Source organism: Leptopilina heterotoma, unplaced genomic scaffold, assembly GCF_015476425.1.
Source record: "Leptopilina heterotoma isolate Lh14 unplaced genomic scaffold, ASM1547642v1 Lhet_135, whole genome shotgun sequence".
NCBI lineage: Eukaryota > Metazoa > Arthropoda > Insecta > Hymenoptera > Figitidae > Leptopilina > Leptopilina heterotoma.
In genome coordinates this window covers 3,206,202-3,229,017 of record NW_025110854.1, presented here as the reverse complement: position 1 = coordinate 3,229,017, position 22,816 = coordinate 3,206,202, and the positions used below count along the sequence as shown (strand labels likewise).

The window sequence follows — 22,816 nt, the reverse complement described above, 5'->3', positions numbered from 1 at the left end:
ATCAAAGATACAAAATTTTTGCCATTAAATTGATAACAATGTGCCATTATTAACTTTGTTCCATCACTGGCAATTATATTTTGGCATTGAAGATTCAACAACTTTGCCTTAAACGTGCCATTATTGGTCCGAGATTCAGCCCAATCTTGGAAAATTAAGACATCTAACAATCGGATTCTTCATTAATCCAGCAATGGGACGTTTTGAACACCAGAAATGGTGCAATAACTTTTAAAGTTCACGGTAGTCATTACTGAACTTATGATGGGCCGTTTTTTCAGTTTTGGCATTTCGCATTTAGGTAATATTTAATTACTGGTAGGCAATTAAATTTAAATTTTAGAAGAGGCTCAAACTATCACACAAAAAACCTGGACTCATTTTTGTTGCAACTGAAAATGAGCCCATGTTAAAGGTCATATAACGTGGCGCCACCTACGAGGTTCATTTTTGTTGCGTTTCGATTTGAATAGCGTAGGCTACTCAATTTGAACCTAGGTTTTTCAGTGATTTTGTCCGCCTAAAATAGTCATTTGCTGCGCTGACCCAACAAATTACAAGAAATGAAACAAAACATGGCGGACTAAATCTATCTTTTACTACTTATTCGAAAGTTTCATTTTAAAAGCATTGAAACGAACTACCGATTCTAAAATTACACAAAAAATGTGTGTATTATAAATTGTCTGATTAAATCTATTTTTGTTCATTCTTCTATACTATTTATTTAATTTATTGTTTATTTTATATATCCAGTTATAAATATTTTATATTAAAAAAAACATGAAATATCCAAAAATACTCGATATTTCATGTGCGGAAAATCTGTCTCGTCACTCAATTTTAATTTCGTGTATTAGTAAAAAGAAAAACAAGAAATCCTTAACGAGATTACATAAAATAATTCCAGACGAATGACCCAGTCATTCGACCCTATCCGTTCAGTGTGTGACTGGAAGTCAACCAGACAAACATAACGTCTGATATAATCTATTGCACACGCGGTGTATATTTTGAGTGTATACGTTGTCATGGCAACGAGAATACTAGTGAGTACTATGACCACACAAACGAATGGTTCTTTGTCGTTATATAGGATAGACACGATTGCATAGAGTGAAAGAGAGAAACCCGACGTCAGACCGACGCTAGACGGAGTCTCACGATTTTAGCCGAAAGCGTCGCGACGGTAACCACGTTTCTACCCTCGGTTTAGTATGTCGTGCGGGCGGGTTGATTTGCGAACGTGTTTTGATCGCGGTGTGTGTGTCTTGCCGTCACCTCGACTATACTTTTTAAACTCGTGCAATGTGTATCGTGATATGTACCTGATCCATCAAGGATAACCTACTGATCGGGGCTTCCCAGGGAAACGGAGAAAAAACGAAACCCAAGGTAAGAAACTTGGTTAGTTTTAAAGGAAATCGTTTTCAAAAAACCAGACATAATACAGACATTAAACCAGTTGGGCGTCCCGTTTGCATTTTCTTCCCGGTGCATTGACACTGTCGGAGAGGCACGCATGCTTTTACCGGGAAGTGAAGATGCCTCTGCGAATAGGTTACACATAACCCTGTCTTTTTCCTTGACATTTAGATGAAAATCATCATGTGCTTATATTAATATACTTCTTGGTACTTTATACTACTAAACAGTCTGGCGCCAAAATAATTCCTTTTTCTTTTTCTATTTTAAAAATCCCTTTCATCTACACTGACACAAACCACGTGTGTGCAACTTTCAACACACATCAAATAGTTATTATTATTATCGAAATTATAAATATTGTCAAGAATTTTCTACAATAACTGCAAAAATCATTACAACATAAAATTACAAATTCACTACATTTGGAATGAAAATGTGAAACTGTTTAAAATTAATACCAAAGTAGATTTACCTAAAGAACTACAAAAAACATTTTCTCGGATAGCTATAAATTTTGTGCTTGCCTTCCAAGAAATATTTATTCTGCTAAATGTTTTAGTTTCTTCCAGGTAAGATCTCTTCTCCCATGAAAGTAGTTTTAGAATTTTCCACAGAGAGAATTGTTTCTTTAATCAGAAGAGACCAATTTTATATAGTTTCACGGAAACTTGTTTCTAAAACTATTTTTTTATCGTTCTATTTACAAAAATATTTCTCTACAGTTTTCTTTATAAATATGTTTCTTAAATTGACACTCTAAATTAAAAAAGAAATAGAGTTTCATTCTTTTTGTACCTGCTTTAATTTAATTATTTATTAAGGATGTTATTTGTGATCAAAATTATGAAAGTCAAGTGCAGATCAGCTGAAGGGCATGTGGGAAATATTCTTCGAAAAAAGTGATTTCCCGCGTGTCATCTAACTCCTAAATAATTTGAGGTATCTCGTTCGGATTTATCAGGATAATTAGAGGAAAGTGTGCTGATGAAGAATATTCTCGAAATTTGCAAGTAATTTTTGAAACCAGTATTGAAAAACAAAGTTGAAAAGTTGCATTTTTGGCGAAAGTGATGGACAATAAGGCGGCGAGCACACAGACAAGTGGATCTATGTGTCAGTGGTCAAGAAGGTGGCGCCAATTCGAGCTGGTGGCCGCGGCTGAACTAAGAAAACTACTCCACCTCAAATTACAAAACTTTCAATCGTTAATAAAATAATTTCCTCGCAAAATTATTGCTAAATCACTCCTCCAAATATTAACCCGAAATATTTTATCCTCTCAGAATGAGACGTCAATTCCAACGCGGGTCCCAGAGCTTTTCTCTATATTTTCCAAAAAATACCGACTCAAAATATTATTTTCCTTCTAACTCTTTGCCGTACATAAGTTTTCCCCACCTCAGAAACAAGCAGTTTGACAGTTGAATCACGTGGAAAATATCAGGGCCGAATGTTAGTTTGATTTTGAGGTTATGTTTACATAGGATATTTATGTTTGATAAAAGTCTTTAACAATTAAATTTACCATTTTTAAATTGTAATAAATTGCATATATACATTTGCACTTTACACAAAAAATCGTATTTTTAGTGATCAATTAGTATAATTAAATATAATTTATTGTAAAATATAAATGGGTTCCAATTTTAAGAAGGTACGATCCTGCAAGTTTAGACACTTACATACTCACACATAACTAACTTATCAACACAAGCATAAACGCCTCTTCTCATTGGCTGTTCCCCAAAAAGGACTCTAGACGACATTTCGTAACATATCAACGGCAAAGGGTTAAATGAGACGTCGATCACGAAACCATTTTTTCTCCCACCTGCCCTTAACCCTCGGAGAACACACCTCTTTTTTAGACCATTTTTCAAAGATCAACCAATTTTAAACTGCTCATCTGATCAAACTAAAGAATTTTTTTTAATATATTTAAACTCTGTAGAATAAGTCTGTATACTTGAAAATCCATATTAAAAATATTAAAAAAAGATAAAAAGATTTTCGTAAAAAAGCGAGGGATCAAAAAGACCCCCATGTGTTCTCCGAAGGTTAAGACACATCACTGGACGTTCTGTAATTAAAGCAGATCTGTTTCAGAAAATATCAAAAACGCTCTGCATAAGTAATTGCAAAAGTGGTCGTTTCGTCCAAGCAAAACAGAAGAGTCTTGTAATCGCTACAGTTACAATTTTTTTACGTATTTTCTACATATTTATTTATTTATTTTAATAAATAACAAGTTTATTCATTTCATTACTATTTAGCTTCCTCATTATGATAAACTTTCTTATTGGGAAAGCTTAAAATGTCCATGATGAGAATATAATTTTTAAATTATTTTACGAATCTTTGAAAAAATGTAAACTTTATATATATATATATATATATATATATATATATATATATATATATATATATATATATATATATATATATATATATATATATATATATATATATGCATGTCGCTTTATTTTATTGTGAAATATTTATTTTAAAGTGTTAAGAGTGGTGTTACAAAATTTAAATTGTTAAGGATTAATAAAAATTTCTAGAAAGAAATGATTATTTTAAAAAATACAAAACCCGATTTTTTAATCAGTTAATATAAATAAAATAATTTGTTAATCAGGTAATTTAAACCAATTTAAATACTAATTAATGAATAAAGAAAAATATTTTACTAATTAGATTGACAATATTTTTATCGTATGTATTTGTAATTTATCAATTATATCAGTAAATCAAATTAAAAAGAGTACAGAAAAGTTAAATCTAAAAAAAGTCGAAGGCCTGCAAATCGATTGAAATGCTACATAACCATTGGCTTCTGTCTCGTATAAAAGAATTTAATTATATTATACATATATATGTATAGTACTTAAAAAGACAAAAATATATATATACTAGGGGGGCTTTGCCCCCCCTGCACGTCAACCCCTTCTTTTTTACTTGGTTTCATCTTGATTTTTTTACATCTTGTCTTTTTTGTGCATAATTTTATAATTTTTATTACTTGAAAGAGAACAAATTTTTACAAACTAAGTATTTACATTTTTGCTCCTTACAATATTGTTTCTTACATTTTTTGAAATGTAATTTAAAATTTATATAAATTTATTTAAACGATTAATTTTAATGGAATTTTTTAAAAATAGATGTCGCTTTATATTAACTTTATTGATTGAAACTTAATATTAACCCCTTAACTGTTTGAGGAAAATACAACATGATTGTCCCAAAATGCCCAGCGGAATCTGATACTTTTTCAAATAGTATAATATATTTAAATTATAACTAATTATTCAATTATTTTCTAAAATATCATTAATGACCCTTTTAATTTCTTATAATATTGATATAAAGAAAAATATCTATCAATTTATATATACAAATTATATTTATTTTGAGTGATAGTGAACACGACCCACGGGTGGGTCGGAAACAGTTATGGCCATACTTTTTCACGACCCACCCGTGGGTCGGAAACAGGCAACGGGTTAAGATTACTTTAATTCTTTATAATTATGAAGCATAGACTTTGAATAACTTTGAAGTTCGGTTCAAATATAATATAATTTTTGAAGAAACTTTACAACTTATTACTTATAGATATAGATTACATTTATATTTCAGATCAATTTTTTTGTTATTTAACAACCCTTAACTATAAAAATATGTCACTTTTGATCTACATTTTGACGCATAGTATCGACTCTTTAGAGGGCCCTCAGGTCAAAAAGAGGCCTCGTAAGACCACCCTCATGAGTAACGTTACGTTATTTCAAAATGAAGATCAAATTTTACGTATTTTCCAACCTACAGATCTGAAAGCGGCCTCATAAGAACCCTTCTAAAGGGTCATTACCCTAGGTCAAAATTTAGTTCAAATGTGACTTATTTTTTAACCTGTAGGTCGACAATTTATTCAAATTTTATGTAAACTTTGACGTAAGGGAAGAAGCCTAATCTGCCGTACTTGGTAAAAACTTAGTTAAGTCATATTTTAGTGAAACCGAGAAAATGACGAAAAACTGTTTGTATTAATAAACCTAATATAGTATAAAAAATTATTTAATTTAACTTTACTTCCTAGGTAAATTGATAGAGTTCTTTTTAATTCTGCAGTCAAAAATGAATTATTCAAACAAATTATATTAAATAATGGACTTAAGTGTTATTTTTAAAAAGCAAAACTTAGTTAAATTGACTTCGGGGGTGCTCAGCGAAAAGGTAGTCGAGTTCAGGCCGCCGATCAGAAGCAAGAACTCAGTTAACTCCACACGTGGTGGAATCTTATGACTTAAGGAGTCTGCTTTCGAAACACAGTGTCTGGCTCATGCCACTTTTCAAAAGAAGAACTCAGTTAACTCGACTGAAGGTTTTTGCTTCAAAAAGACAGCTGACTTTTCACTATGTTTTTGATAGCAGAAATATTATGTCGACTTGATTAAGTTTTTGTTTCTTATCTTATGCTCGAGCTCATTTCCTTCTACGATTTTTACACTATACGTAACTCGAGTTACTATACTTTTTCTCAAGTATTTCCTTATTTTCTCGATTTTCGCAGATTTTTAATAATTATTCTTTGCAATAAATAATTAAAATAAAATTTTTTAATAACATAAGTAGATGCAGTTTTTTTTACGAATCCATTGATATAAAAAACTCATTTTTCACAAAAAAGTGACTTAACCAAGTTTTTACCAAGTACGGCAGTAATGGGGTCGCTTTTTTGACTTGTAGATAGATCAGATTTGACCTAAATGTTGACCTAGGGTGAAATCCTTTAAAGAGGGGTATAAGGCTACTTTTTGACTTGTAGGTTAAAAAATAAGTCAAAATTGACCTATATTTTGACCTGGAGTTATCATAAACATACTATTATGGGGGCCCTTAGATGACGGACCTCATGAGGGGTCCTTAGAAAATCCTGACACTGCGGCGGCGGAATGTTTTTATATAATAAAATATGATATTGCTCTATTGTTACTTTATCCATAAAATCGGATTTCTAAAGTCCTTAATCATTTGTCCAACAAAATAGATGCATTTTTTATTTCTCAATACCAGTATACAATGGAATGTTAGATGGAGGAGAGAGGGACGGTTTAATCAACATTATATAGAATTAGAGCTAAATTTACTGTTAGATCGATGAACCTGTTTCATCAATGAATATGAATCAAGTGAATGTTGGAATTGAACCTTCAAATGAGAAATCTATATATCTATTGCACGGTAGCATTTTGTGGCTAAAATCACACAATGTGGTATTGAGAATTATATACATGTATATGTTTATGTAAAACAGTTGCATAAACTAATGATTTTACAATATGCACTTTTATATAGTAAAGTTTATTATATATATATATATATATATATATATATATATATATATATATATATATATATATATATATATATATATATATATATATATATATATATATATATAATTTATGAGAGTACAACATACACAGAAGCGGAAACATGTGGGATTTAGTATTGTTTCACATATGATACATTGGTTTTTCATTTTTTTTCTTTTTTTGCTCCATTACACTCTAAAAAATAAATCTTATACTTTCTGCCGACTTCTGACTAAAACCGTCTATACTGAAATCATTGTTGATTGGATTTTAACCTTGAGAGTATGATTTTAAATCCTAAAATTCAATAATCCACAAGTTTTAAACATTTAAATAAACGAAATATTTTCCAGTAAAAATATTTTCAAATATTACAGACTGAAAAAAACATTAAACACTTAAATGTTATATTTAGAAACTTTATAATTTAGTTTCTATTGGGAAAGAAAATTACCACCGCGAGCTCGGTGTCGCTACACCGAAAAAAATGCCTAGGACCCATATACCAGGAATTGGCTAGGTTTCCTAGTTACGAGAGGAGCCAACTATAGAATCCTAGTCAAAGTAATAAAATTCAAGCATAGTTAAAGTGACCAGGAAAATTAGTAGATGCAATCAGGAAAAAATAGTCAAATTGACTAGGATAATAATATTAGATTAACACTGTGTATCATAATTATTTGAAATGCTTAATCAAATTCTTATTTTCCAATAAAAGAGAAAAAGTAAATATAATTAAGAAAAATAATTAATTATTTTATTAAACATATTTATATTTTACTTTTAATTAATTAAATTAATTAAATTTTATTTTACTTTTAACTAATTATTTTATTAAACATATTTATATTTTACTTTGCATTTATATACCTTGAAATTAATTTAAACTTATGAAATAAATATTTGACGCAGGGGGGACGCGAACACCTGAACCTAACGAATACGCGGCACTTTGAAACCCGGAACGATAACCACTACACTAAACACGACTTGGTATTTTAATTTTTTAATAGACACTAGATTTTCGAGTCAAAATACAATACTTAATCAGATGATGTTTTATACATTTCGAGTACACAATTTTATACACTTGTCAAAAACTATTTATTTTTAATTATTTATGACATTCAAATGAAAATAAATTTAAATACACAAATTATTGCAAAGGTAAATTTTCAAACACACTGCGCGATTAAAATAGTAAAAATGTTGTCACCACGTGCGTAAAAATTTCGACGATTTATATTGAAACCTAACCAAAAAAGTCTGAAAGACTTGACTAATATAATTAAATAGTTTACTTTCTAAAACATGGACCATCTATATTTCCAGAGGTTCTAGGACTAGGATTTGCAGGGTTGTTTTTGCCAGGCTTGAATTTGTTGAATCAACCTAGCGATCCTAACCATAATGATTAGGAATCCTTATTACTTTTACTAGATTAAGATTAACTATAGGGTCATAGTTAATAATAACATCGAGATTTTTTTCGGTGTAATAGTGTTTTACACCAAAAATGGACGAAATGGGTGTAGAAATTAAAAAAAATATTAACTTATATTGTGACTTCTCGGTTTTAATGTTAAGTATAGTTTTTCAATAAAAAAAGGTAAATAATGACCGACAATCTTAAAAAAAATTTTGTAAACATTTGAATACTTCAAATATTAACAATTTTTGCAAACTTGTACACCCACAGCTGACATTTTTTTAGTTCACTTTATGGTCACTATGTGTCGCATTGCAATTTTAAATCCCCAATACATGATGGAATATTATTGTACTAAGAACAAAATATCTAGGTAAATTGAAAACAATAAATTTAAAATAAAACTATCAAAAAATAAATAAATTTTAGGTAATAAATAAATTAAGAATAAAAATAAAGACGCGCTGTCGCTAGAGATAATACCAGTTAGTTATTTTATATCGTTAAATGGGGCAAATTAGTAACAGTGGGGAATAAGTGTTAGGACTTTAAATATTGATTCAGGATGTTTCACGGTTCTATCATTATGTTACTGGCTACCATCAAAGATGTTACAAAAATATATAGTTATGCTACCCCGTACTATCAAGATGTTACTCCACATAATCTTGATGGTAACTGTTACTATCTAAATAGCTGCCCGTATTTTTAACACTAAAGATGGTCACCCTAACCATCATTATGTTACCCACTAATATAAATTTCTTTCCGTGTATAACTAATTTAACAACGAAATAGTAAATAATATTAATGCAATAAAGTTTTCATTTCTGAGTATCATTGTGGCCCATTTTTTTTAAATTTCAACCTCCCCCCATGTAGCACGCTGTTACATGTATTAGCGTCATTTTTTTCTCTTATCGTAGACAATAGCTTGACCCCCCCCCCTCTTCCTTGAACTGCCACGTGGTTTATGGACGACCCCTAAATTTTATATTAGAATTATAGTATTTCATTTAGTAATTCTTAACTTTTCAATTAAATTATTTGAGTAAAAAATTACTAAAAATCTTACTAATTTTAATTAGAAATTTTTCTCTAATTAAACTTAGAGAATAGAATAAAATCGGAAGTAGTAAAAATATTAACAAATTTGAATTCGTTACTGCGACTGTTTGTATTTGAATTAGTTTAAGTTCATAGGTAAATAAATAGTAGAAAATGTTATGTATTTTTAAAATAATTTGTTTATTAAATAAAATTTAAAGAGTTCTGCTCTGTAAAATTGTAAATATATGCTAACAAAATAATCAATTCAGCACAGAATACATTGACTAAATTGATCTCAATTGCAAAACGATTAATATTCTTCAAATGATCCAAAACAAGCACTCAATTAGAATCAATTAATCACAACAATATAGAGAAATTATACTTTTTTCAGTCAACATTATTATAAACGTGTGACTTAATGTTCGCACACCTTAATTACATTTACACCTGAAGTGATGTCAAAGTTTTAGAAACAGACATTACCAAGTTTTAATGAATTGAATTCAGGATAATTAACACTTCTATTAAGTAATTCCTCCTCTGCTAATCGATTGGGGATAATCTTCTTATTTTTTCCACAGAGACAGAAAGAGTTGCATTTTAAATTTTCTCTCACAGATAATTTTACGATAAAGTTGATTGATATCTGGAAAAAAGGGACTATCTGTTTTCTTTTTTTTTAATAAATTATTCTCGTTTGTATCAACGCGAGTCCTGATTTTATCGACCAGCAGCTTTTCGTCTGGTTCCAGTGTATATTTATGAATTTTATCACATTTCAACCTGTGAAAATTTAAAACCTTCCTGTGTGAAAAAGAGCTTTCATAAAATTTGAAGATACGGTCGAAAAAAGAATGAAATTTATTTTTCGACAAACAAAATTTTCAAAGTAACCAAAAAAAAACGAATGGAAAGAAAAAATGTAATTTTCTTTTAAAATGTTTGAAAATTAATAGCAAATGAAATATATTTCTAATTCTATTGTCGATTTTAACTTTTTCAATAATTATAAAAGTTTGTTGAATCAATTTAAACCATTTTTTCCATTTTATTCAATAATTTTGCAGTCGTTTGATTTCACTTTTTTATTCGCTAAGATAAGAAAATCAATTTTAAATTGGGACTTGATTTTAAATTTAAATGCTAAAAAGTCTGAATTTTGTCAATGACCCACATCGTACATACATATATCTATATATATATACCTAGGGGCTCAAAAACAAAATTAGATTTAGATTGTCACACGACCCAAGAGAAATCGTGTAACACTCCGACACTCATAACGTCATGTACGTTGTAACCATTTCTCTGGGAAATTCACGAAGAGAAAATTTCATATCACACACTACAAAATTTCACCAAAAGGAAATAACGATTATTTTACATATATACAGAATTTTCTTTTGTTAAACTCTATCGACATTTTCATATATATGTGCATTTCAAAAGGGGAAAAAAAAGTTTTATATTCTCCACATAAATTACACTTAACATATTAATTGACAAATCTTTTACAAAAACAATTATAAATAATTTCAATTAATTTAATAATTTATAATTTAATAAAATATAATTTAATTTACCTTTTAAATTTTATAATTGAATTTTAATTGAATTGAATGTTAATTTTTTACTCATTTTAATTTAATTTTAAATTTCAAAGTGCGGTCAAAGTCGTAATAATTTCATGCAAAATATCATAACGACTGTGACCTGCCCTCAATAACATTTCACATGTTTTTTTAATTAATTATGATTTTATAATAAAATAATCAAATCGGATTTTTTATGCAATATATGTAAACAAAAAGTAAATTTTTTATAAATCTGGTTCAATGTTTGGAGAAAGTTTCTACATTTTTTTAAATTCCATAAAAAAATTTAAATCGTTTTTTCTCATTAGGGTAATTTTATTTCATTCTCTTACTCCATTGAAGAAGAGGAGCTTAGAAGATTATGAATAATGCGTGGCGTTGAAAGGTTTCCTCAAGTAAGTCCTATAAACGTGACTACTTTCACAAATGTTTTATTTTTACATAAGAGAAAACTTAATTTCTTGAAAAAAATTTAAATAATTTTTTTAAACTATAATTCTTTATCAAGAGAATTTATATAAAAAATTCACTTTGAAACAAATGATTCAAACATCAATATCACTCACTTCGTATGTGTATAGCTGAGAAAAACCTAAAAAAAATATTTAACATTTCAAATTAAAAATTTTAATTTTATAGAAAAGAAAACTTCTTAAAAAAAGAGAAAAGTATTCCTCGAGGAAACAAATTACAAAAAAGACAAACTTGTAATATTTTGAAATTACAATAATATTATTTATTATTTTCTAGAGAAATTTTTATTACATATCCCAGTTGAATTTGGATAATTTTCACAATCCTAAAGTTTCGAATATATTTAAATGAACAATTTATTGCTGTTTTGACACTCATCTGTTCAAACTGAAATTTTATTAAATTTTTTTTTAATAAATTAAAAGAATTAATTCTCAACGAAATAATTTTTATTTTAAACATAATAAAATTTACTACGGAAATTATTACAATTTTAAGGGCAGAAATTTTAAACAAATCTGGTTTTACTAACGAAATATAATAATTTTTCGTGTTTCGTTAATAATAGTAGGTAGCTATTATTATTATTTTATACTTTTTATAATAATAAAGAAAAATAATAATGATAATAGTACAAATAAAAATAAGATAAAAAATTATTTTCCCTCTATAAAAAGGAAATGTTTTTTTAAAATTTTGATTCGAGAATATTCTTTCATGTTAGTGTTTAGTTTAGAGATTTTGGTTCTTGAATAAATAGAGGGACATTTTATACCTATATAAAAAAGAGAAAATGTGAAATATATCTCTCAAGGAAATATCGAATCACAGTGCGGTCATATAGTTTTCGCAACTTTTCTTTTTTCATCCTGAATTTTTCGACTCATTCCATTGGTTCGGTCGGGGGTTGAGTGGTAGGAGGGGGGGTAAATATATATAGTGTGCCGGGGTCATGTTGCTTCGAGGGATAACAAGAGGGATCCTCTCTCTCTCTCTCTCTCTCTCTCTCACGGAATTCACGTGCTACTATAGTCGCGTGCGCGGGTAGAATTTGAATATTCCTCCGAGTTCAGCGACACGTTCGATTCAAACACTTTTCCTATTTTTCTCACCCAATGCATTCACTGTCAAATCCACTGCACTTCATCTTCTATATATACAAAATATAGATATATTTATTATCGACGGTTTTTTTAACACTGTTCTGTACAGTATCGATTTTTTATTCATGTATATATGTGTATAATTTTTTGTACTTTTTTTCGTAAATTCTCCAATACAAAAGTGATAATGAGAACGAGTCATGAAACACAATATGTGTACATATATTTACACGAGTGTTTTATTATCACACTATATCTTCAGAGTGCTTGACTTGCTTTTTTGTAGTTAAAAAAAAGTGTTAAATTGTCGAGAGGGCAAAAATCGAAACAATTTTAACAATGGAAATTTAATTTTATCAGCGAAACAAAAAAACCAACGTTGTGTAATTTGTTTAAGTACATTTTTATTTGTGATACTGGAGATGAAAATTTAATAATGAATAAAAACAAATTTGTATTTTTAAAGTACCATTATTTTAGAAAAGTTACGAAAAAAAAATTTTATAAGGGTCCTAGTTGGGGCCAGGCTGAAAAAAGAAAATATATATAATTAGAACTAAAAAACAAAGCAGTATTTTAGTCATGATTACAATCAAACTCTGTTAGTGTCGCATCAGAGCTGAATTTCATCTTATTGTTCATAAATCTATTGTTTGAATCTACAAAATTTTTCAATTAAACAATTAAAAAATCTATATTAAAAAAGATATGATGAAATTATATGTAATCTTGGGTAAAATTTAAATAAAATAGTGTTTCATATTTAACGTGCACGCAAATGAAGTTTATATGCTTGAAACATTTGCGAATATAGAAGAGAAAAAAGCGAGTTGGGGAAATTTACTTAATGAACAGAAACTAAACTGAAATGTTGGAAGTAGGGTGGAAATAATTAAGGCGTCAATTAATGTAATTAACAGTCACTGCAATGTTAACGTTCATTTTACTATTTTTGGATAAGTAAATTAAATGATATATTCCTCACTTTCTATACTTTGGGTGTACAAATTCAAGTCAAACAGTGTCACGCGACGTGTATTTACTCAAGAAACAAGGATTTCCGACCATAAATTATTTATAGTATTATGCCAATTTTCAACTCTGGCGCGCAGAATTATACTTGTATTACACTAGTTTACAAATTTTCAAAAAATTTTGGATCCACGACATTTGACTCTCATTTTTCAAGTAAATCACAAGCTGAAACCAAAAATGAAATACAAAGTTGAGAAAGTAGAACAGTTTCTAAGATATTGATGGTTTTTCATATTTTTCATTATAAAAATCGTTATTTTACTTAAATGTAAATATTTTCGTTTCCAGTGGACGAATTTCAATAAATTTTGTTTTAAATTATAAAGGTAATTAAATATCCAATCAATCATCTGCAGTATTTGTTCACTCCGATCATCGCCTTTAACGTTATTGATGAATATATCAGAAATTTTGCTACAATTTTTTTTAATTTACAATACAAAATACATAGATTATACTATTAATTGCACAAAGAGAAGAATTCTACTGAAACATTTTATTATTCGTAATTAAAGTGAAATCTATTGCGATGAAAATAAGAGGTTAATTAACACAATCTGTTGGAAAATATAGAAGTTGTAATCATTTCAGTAAAAATGCAGAAATTCGATTTTTACATATACTTTTTCAGTATTTTCTTTTCTGTAGATACGCAAAAATTATTGCTTCCTTGTAGAGGAAGCATTAACATTGAAAGAACAATTTATTAACTAATTCTTTATGCAAAGAATAAAATCTTATTATATAGTAACATAATTTTGAATAATGAAAAACTTTTTTATTAAAAAAGTGAATTTTTCAGCCATAATTGTCATATTAATTTTTACATTAATTTTTAACGAAATATATGCTTTATATACGCCAATCGATTCATCTTGATGCAAAGAATGTTACATATTACCTTCAATATTCAAAATAAAAAAATTTTTTGATAAAAGTAAAAAAAAATTATTCTCATAATTTTTAAAAATCCTCATGTCAGTTTTGAGATATTTATAATGATAAGTAAACTTAGCAATTTTTTTCAAAATTCTTAAGAACCTCTTTGAGTTATTGTGTTCACGAAAACGGGAACTACACAAATACATCCGGACATTTGTTCAGGATTTCATATATCGTTCACCCAAGTCCAATGTACGTATGTTTGAAAAACATTTTGGAAGTTACCTATCTTCCACATTTGTTTTAGAAATCACGTAAGCTGGAGGATTGTTTTGGAAACTACGTATCTTTCATGTTCCGTGCAAAAACTACGTATCTCTGACAGTCGCTTTAGAAGCTCTACATTTTATTATTATTATGATTATTTTGAAGTTAATATTTTGTTGTGAAGTGGATTTTTTCGTAAGTTGTTGCATTAAAATGGATATTTTAAATAATAATTTAATTTTTTGTTATAAAAATATTATAATATTATTTTTATCCCACATGCACAAAAACGCGGCGCTTTCTGATAGCAGCCGACAGGGAGGAAAGTCATTCATTTCTTCGACCGTATGAAAATGGCGGCCGTGTTCTCCCAAGGGCAAGAAAATTAGCTGTTCACATGCATTTTTCTTGCCCAAGGGAGAAATCGGCCGCCATTTTCATACAAATCGAACAAGTGAATGACTTTTACTCCCTGTCGTCTGCTATCTGAAATCGCCGCTTTTGTGCATTAGGAATAAAAAATATCGTAAGTAACACGAGAATAAAGGCAGCCAATTTCTTTACGATGATTTTTGTGACACGAGTGGAGATCGAGGGCGCCCTCGACCTCCACTCGTGTCACAAAAATCACCGTAAAGAAATGGCTGCCTTTCTCCTCTTGTTGCTTAATATTCTATTAGTACATTAGTATTAAGAATGTAGGTATTAATATTAGTTTAAACCATTTTAAAAATTTTATAAATTAAAGGACTACAAAACTTTCTCCGCGAGGAAGCATATTCAATAAAATTAAGCCTCCAAACAGGTATAACCCTTTAAGTAAAATTATTCAAAAGTGTAATTCTTATTAAATAGTATACTACAGGATTTCAATTATTTAAATACAAAATTTAATCATTTACAGAATGATTGATTGTCTAAAATTGTATTAAAAATAATATAATAGAAATACTGTGTAGAATTTTCTTATTTGAAAATAATTGAATTTATGTAAAGAACTGAATGCTAGGGGACGGGAGAGTAGAAAATTTGACTGCATCTTTGTGGGGGGGAGAAGTAGTTCATACCATGTATGTCTGACTGACGGTGACCGGAAAGTAGGTAGAGTGGGGGAAGGGCCCGGGAGCGAGATTTCGACGCCGAGCAGGTTTACGGGAGTGAAATATATATGTCGTAGGCAGATAGCATAATCCGGTAGTATGCAAACTGCCTAGGCAGTTTGTAAACCGCGGGCAGTTAGTAAAATGCCTAAATTTGAATGTATAAAAACAGGTAATAAGCAAAGTACCTAGGCAGTTTACATACTGCCAAAGACGTTTCAGGCAATTAGAAAAATGTATTGAAAGTAGCAATGGGGTGAAAATTTCTCAACAGGCCACCTGAAATGGACTTTTCAAATTTCAAATATTTTTTTTATAATCTTTTGTAGTAAGCCTAACTAAAAACATTTCTGGTGTGCGTTTTCAAAAAAATTAATTCTTTAATTATTTATTAAAAATTGAAGTTTTTATTGCCTGTCTAGAGGTTACAAATATTATTCGTTTTTAATAAACTTTTTTTGAAATGAAAGTTTATTAAATAATTGTTCAGCGATCTGTGGAGGTAGAATTTTGAAAACTGTTTACAAATATTTTTATTTAATCATATATTTCAACAAAAGAGAAAAAAAAAATTTATGGGAGTATATTTTTATTAAAATGTATTTCTATTAATCTATGCTACTTTAATTGAAACAAGAGTTCCAGATAAACAATATTTATAAGTGTAGAATAGATAAAAATTTTATTTGTTTAAAAGTATTCATTCAAATTTTTTTAAGCTTTGATTCAAAAATATAATTTGTTTAAATAATTATGTTTAATTCAAACATATTCTAAGTTTTGATTTCAACAAAAATTATGCTTAAAAAATTTATGTTTGATTTAAACTTCAAAGTTGATTATAAATAATTCTTAAATTAACCCAAAAATTTGTTTCAATTAAAGTAGCATAGATTAATAGAAATACATTTTAATAAAAAATATACTCCCATAAATTTTTTTTTTCTCTTTTGTTGAAATATATGATTAAATAAAAATATTTGTAAACAGTTTTCAAAATTCTACCTCCACAGATCGCTGAACAATTGAGGCCTTGGATCGAATAACTCGCCCGACGCTCGAAGACACGCGCTAATACCAGTCGGGTAGCAGTGAGTGGCCCAGAGGCGCTCACTGACTGGCAGTTGCGCGTTCCTCCGAGCGTCGGGCGAGTTATTGGATCCAAGGCCTCAATTTAATAAACTTTCATTTCAAAAAAAGTTTATTAAAAACGAATAATATTTGTAACCTCTAGACAGGCAATAAAAACTTCAATTTTTAATAAATAATTAAAGAATTAATTTTTTTGAAAACGCACACCAGAAATGTTTTTAGTTAGGCTTACTACAAAAGATTATGAAAAAAATATTTGAAATTTGAAAAGTCCATTTCAGGTGGCCTGTTGAGAAATTTTCACCCCATTGCTACTTTCAATACATTTTTCTAATTGCCTGAAACGTCTTTGGCAGTATGTAAACTGCCTAGGTACTTTGCTTATTACCTGTTTTTATACATTCAAAAAATTAGGCATTTTACTAACTGCCCGCGGTTTACAAACTGCCTAGGCAGTTTGCATACTACCGGATTATGCTATCTACCTACTCTCTAAATCTGAATATGTGAAAATTCACATATTTGTACGTTATAAGTCGTCTTCTCGATCAATAAGTGCATATACACTTATTATAAGTGAAATTTCACTCAGAATAAGTGAAAAATTCACTTATTTATAAGTGTATATGCACTTATTGATCGAGAAGACGACTTATAACGTACAATAAGTGAAATTTCACATATTCAGATTTAGAGAGTACGACATATATATATATATATATATATATATATATATATACTTTTAGTCAAATATGGTTTCGTTGCAAACTCTGATACTTTAATTTACGATTTTCGTAAAGAAAGTGTAAAAATGTATTAATTTTTATAGAAATAATTGCTGCCAAAAAATTGCGATTTTAGTGTTTGGTTTGTTATATTTCACAACTTGGACATACCCTGAAGCCAGTATTGATCATTCAAATTTTTCCATTGGAAATTCGGTATCGAACAAGTATTGACTCATTTTCAGTTTTTCAGCATTGTCAAACAGTAATGAACCACTTTTCCACCAGTTCCAAATTTTAAGTATTGTCAAATCAATAACCAGCCAATTTTGAACCATATCAAGCAATATTCAAAACAATTTTTGTTATTCTAAAACTATTCTCATAAAAAAATTGATTACTTTACGAACTTCGACAACCAATATATTTTTTATTTCGCAAAACAAAATAAAAATATTTTCATTATTTTATTTACATTTAAAAAAAGAAACTGAAACAGACTGATTTTTGAGACAGAGATGAATGCTTTCTCATAAATTCTTCGAATGTTTCAATCGATAAGTTACACATATGCCATTGCTGGGGAATCAATAGGTTTCATAAGTAGGTTAAAACTTGATAAGAAGCAAAAGACAGGATAAAATAAATGCACGTGATTCAACTATTCTTATAGGACTTTTTTATAAAAATACATTTTCCCTTCAAAAAAACTTTAGTTTTCATACGTTCAACTTCAAAAAAATAAACAAAAATAATAAAAAATTAATATCAAACAGTAAAAGTATAGAAATGTTTTGATAAGCGAAGCGTAAAGGCTAGTATATACGAAAAGTCAATATGATTTATAGTTTTAATATTTTGTACATCTCGTGGGATTTGATTTTCTCTCTCTCTCTCTCTCTCTCTCTCTTTTAAATTGAACTCTCTTAAAGTGTGCATGACCTTTACGATAAGCTGCTTTCAAGTAACGTCTTTCGCACCAACTCGTGCAATCCATTTCACAATTTTAGTAAACGTGTGCATCCAAATAGACGGGTAAAGAATTCCATTCACAAAAACTTGGCATCTGGAATTACGCTTCCCCCCCGAGGAACTTGACTGTAAAAGATTAACGTGCAGCACTAGAGTGACATTGATCTACAAACAGTAAATGCAAGAGCGACATTTATTTTTAATGATCAAGTACAATTCTAGGCAAGGCTGATTCACATGCACGTTAAATTGAGCACAAAAATTATTCAGAATAACAATATTTTTCTTCCGCTCATTTTATTCTTAAATTGAAATTACATTGTTTTAAAATATAGTTTATTCATAAACAATAAAAAAAAGACGAGAAAGAAAGAAGAAAATTGAGGGTCCCTATCAAAGAACCGGTTATAAGTTTTTGAGACTAAAAATTCTCGACTTCTAAATAAAAAAAGGATTTAAAATTTTAATTTCTTGAAAACATTTCGTATTTTTCTAAAGATAACCGAAATGTTTTTCAAAAAATTGAGATTAAAACAGTTTAATATTTTACTTACAAGGCAATGATTTTGAGTCTCAAAAACTTATAACCGGTTCTTTGATAGGGACCCTCAATTTTTTTATAAATTTCTTGAACGGAAAACAAACTTAATAATAAAATTAGAATATTTTAATCAAAATAGAATACCTATAAATATGTGAATATAAAAAATGTTTGCAAGTTTCATTTTTAATTATCTGAAGTCAAAAACCATTTTTATTACAATTATTTAGTATATAAGATAGTAAATAAAATTTTTTTTTGATTTCAGATAATTAAAAATGAATCTTAAATAAAACAAAAAATGTTCTATACATAATAACCAAAAATTCCTTTTCGCTTAAAGTACCTCTCTCAGCGGAAAGCGTCACATATATAAGGATCGTTTCCTACACTACATTCTTAAAAAATAAATCGAATAACAATCTGAACAAAAAGTTAATTTAACACGTATTTCCTACCTTTGAATGACAAAAACCAATTTAATTTTTAAGTTCGTTTCTTGAGAAAAGTAATGAATTTAATTTTCTGTATTTTAAATTGAATTCAAAATTGAATTTATTGAAGAATTAAAATTTTCTGTAATAAAAAAAGCATTAATGATATAGAAACCTAAATTTAGACAAACGATTTTTATTTAAATTCTAAAATTCTTTCAATTATTTAAAACAATTTTCTTTAATTGTTTATTTAATTAATTAGATTTAAATTTTGTAATTCCACTAAAATTTTGAACGTACAAAAGAACAACATTTTTTTATGTAAGGTCACTTTCTCAAAAAAAAATAATTTACCCATTTACGATGGTTTTGCGCAAAAGTAATAAAATTAATTCAAATTATTAAAAATTTTGTCTGATTACGAATCTGACATCAGTCTTTCAAAATTAAAAATAGTGGAACCAATATGTCGGACGGAAAATTTATAAATTAACCGGAATGGGGGTTTTAGATGTTTCTGATTACGAGCCTGGCATAAGTTTATAAAAATTCAAAATGTCGGATTCACATTATAATCATTAGTGAACGGTGAATTATCGTTGTTATTCAATAATTTTCGATAAAATCAAAGTTAGTTAATGCCCTGACATTAGCTGGTGAATTTATAGTTTATTAAATTTTTTTAATTCACGACCCCAGAATGAATCAGTGACCCCGAAAACTCTCGAGTAACAAGTTTCAAGCGAATTCTATCAATTTAAAAAAAATTTCTGCAATTTTCAATTTTAAAAAACTGATATCAGATTCGTAATCAGCGACCCCGAAAACCTTATCCTAAGATATTTGGCGTTTCATCAAATCAATTAAACATGTTTTCAACACACTTTTGGCCCAAACAGTGAAAATCTCGTCGACAGCCAATGGCAATGGGGTAATGATCTAACTAAAGATTGTTAAATCTTATTGTATGGCTATGGTAGAATTTTTATTATTGTTAATGTAAATTAATTTTACTATTTTTGTAATTTCAACATTTACGTACTTAAGAATTAACTTCTTAAAATACGGAATAATATTTTTTAATAAAATACAAATTGAAAATATCAGCATTGATTTAAACGTTGAAAACTTTAGAGCCATATTTTGTAATTAATTTAAAATTAAATTTTCCATAAATTCTTAAATTGTTCTTTAATATAAGAAATTAAAAAATCGCAACCTTTCTCCGCGATTAAAACAATAGACATTGACAGAAACATTTTCTTAAAGGAAATTTCGAAGAAAATCGATTATTTAAAGAATACCAGACAAAGAGAACGATATTTAAATAAAACTCTTGCTTTTTCTGATTAAAAGTAACGGGAAATCTAGTTAAAATATATCTAGTCTAGAATCTAGTTATTATTCCAGTCAATTTAACCAGAATTTCCTGATAAAATTACAGTAGGTTTCAAGTAAATTTACCTCAATTGACGCTTGCAAAAAAATATCAAGTTCCTAAAAAAGGTTTAACAACTATTATTAAACTTCGTTAATATTGAATTCTAAGACTTAAAAGAACTTCAATTTCATTGTCTTCTATAAAATCCTAAAAGTTTAAAAAAATTCAAACCTAGGAGCATCGATCCCTAAACCTGACCTAACATAACACCTAACAAGCATTTCAACGACCACAGCTATCGCTATTCTATAAATTTACTCTTTCAATTTTAATCAGATAAAATAATTGTCAGAAAGGAAAGGTTCATTTTTATTTTATGAAAATAAAAAGTAATTTAAATAAAGGCAAATACTGCTGGTTTGATAACATGTGCTATTGATTATTGCACTTTGATTTAAATTCATCTTGTATTATATTATTACAGAAGTTATACCCGTGTAGAAATTTGTCGTGGCCTTCCTAGAAATAGACTACAGCTAGATAGCATTTGTCGTGGAAAATTATTCTGAAAAAACTGTCCTGGCCCCGAAATGTTAATGTACAGTTTTCCCCTTTATTTTCTTCGCTATGAAGACAGTCTAGAATCTGGCTAAAATTTGTCTAGGATACTGAATTGAAAATTCAGTACAAGTTAGTATAGCAGGTTGTCCAAGAATTTGCTGGGCACTGTCTAGGACGCTGACTTAAGAATTTAGTACAAGTTCGTGGAGAAGGTGGCTCTGAGAGTCTACTAAGCTAGCAGACGAAATCAGTTCTTGACGTAGTGATTGATGAAAAGAAACAAAGAGTCTACAATTGTAACTTATCTTGCTGTGAAGATAAAATCAAATTTATAAATCTAGTGAAAAGTTTTCAGTTTTCCATTTTTGAACAGGGACAGTGTACAAGTTTAAATATATTACAGCGAAAAGAAGATTTATTAGAAAAAGGACATGTGATGTCATCATTAATTTTATTATCGGTATACAAGTACGAATCTTTATAGTGAATGTGTTTGTGTTTTAAAGAAAAAATCCAATGTAGCAAAATATGTTACAATTAATTTCAAAAATAATTGTAAGAGGAATTGTGCTAATAACAAATACTTTTGTATTACTCTTTTGTAATATTTTGTTGTAAAAGTTAAACAATCAAAAGAGTAAAGTTGAAAAATATTCTCTTATTATTTATAAACCTAACAATTATTCCCAGTATGTAGAAACTGCTTATTTTAATATCCAGGAACTGGCTAGGAATGATTTATTTTACTAGACAAGGACTAGACAAAATAACTGTACAAAATCTTGACGTTGCTAGCGTCACATCCCTCGTTCAATCCTGTCCATTTTTCCCATCTAGTTGCTAGATTGAATCTAGCGCAACTGGACAGTTTCTCATACACTTCAACGGTAAATTTCTACACGGGTAGTGTTAACAGAAATTGCTACAATATGATTTCTATTTTATTTTTAATCAATAGTACGTGCTGTCAATTTTAAAGTATACATGATACTATAGTTTGAATTGAATTAAAAAAAAATTTTTAAGAAATAAACATATTTTTGCTTAGAAGAAGAGAAATAAATTAATTGTCCGAATGTTATCACATTCAGACAATTAATTTTTTAAAAATTGGTTTACTCCAACGTTTCGAAATCTAAATGATTTCCTCATCAGGGAATTCTGTAGAATAAACATTTAAATAATGTAAAAATGGCGAAATAAAATAACAAAGAGTAAAAAGCTATCCTTAACGCCCCGGTCTCCCCTATATAGAAAATAGAATGTGCAACGCGGGAAAACTACATACAACACACAAGTCTCAATTCCCCTACCAATGCGCCCTTGTTGCACAAATAACTATTTTAAGTTTAACTAT

At 28.6% G+C, this 22,816-nt stretch overlaps 1 protein-coding gene across 2 annotated transcripts in view; it reads left to right on the top strand.

Annotated features, from left to right (window-relative positions):
- Window positions 1-1,235: 1,235 nt before the first annotated feature.
- Window positions 1,236-22,816, top strand: part of LOC122497695 (small conductance calcium-activated potassium channel protein) — a 659,102-nt gene continuing 637,521 nt past the window's right edge. For both annotated transcript variants that reach the window (XM_043604959.1, XM_043604958.1), the window contains exon 1: window positions 1,236-1,395. The gene's annotated coding sequence lies outside the window, so the exon portion shown is untranslated. The remainder of the gene's footprint in view (window positions 1,396-22,816) is intronic.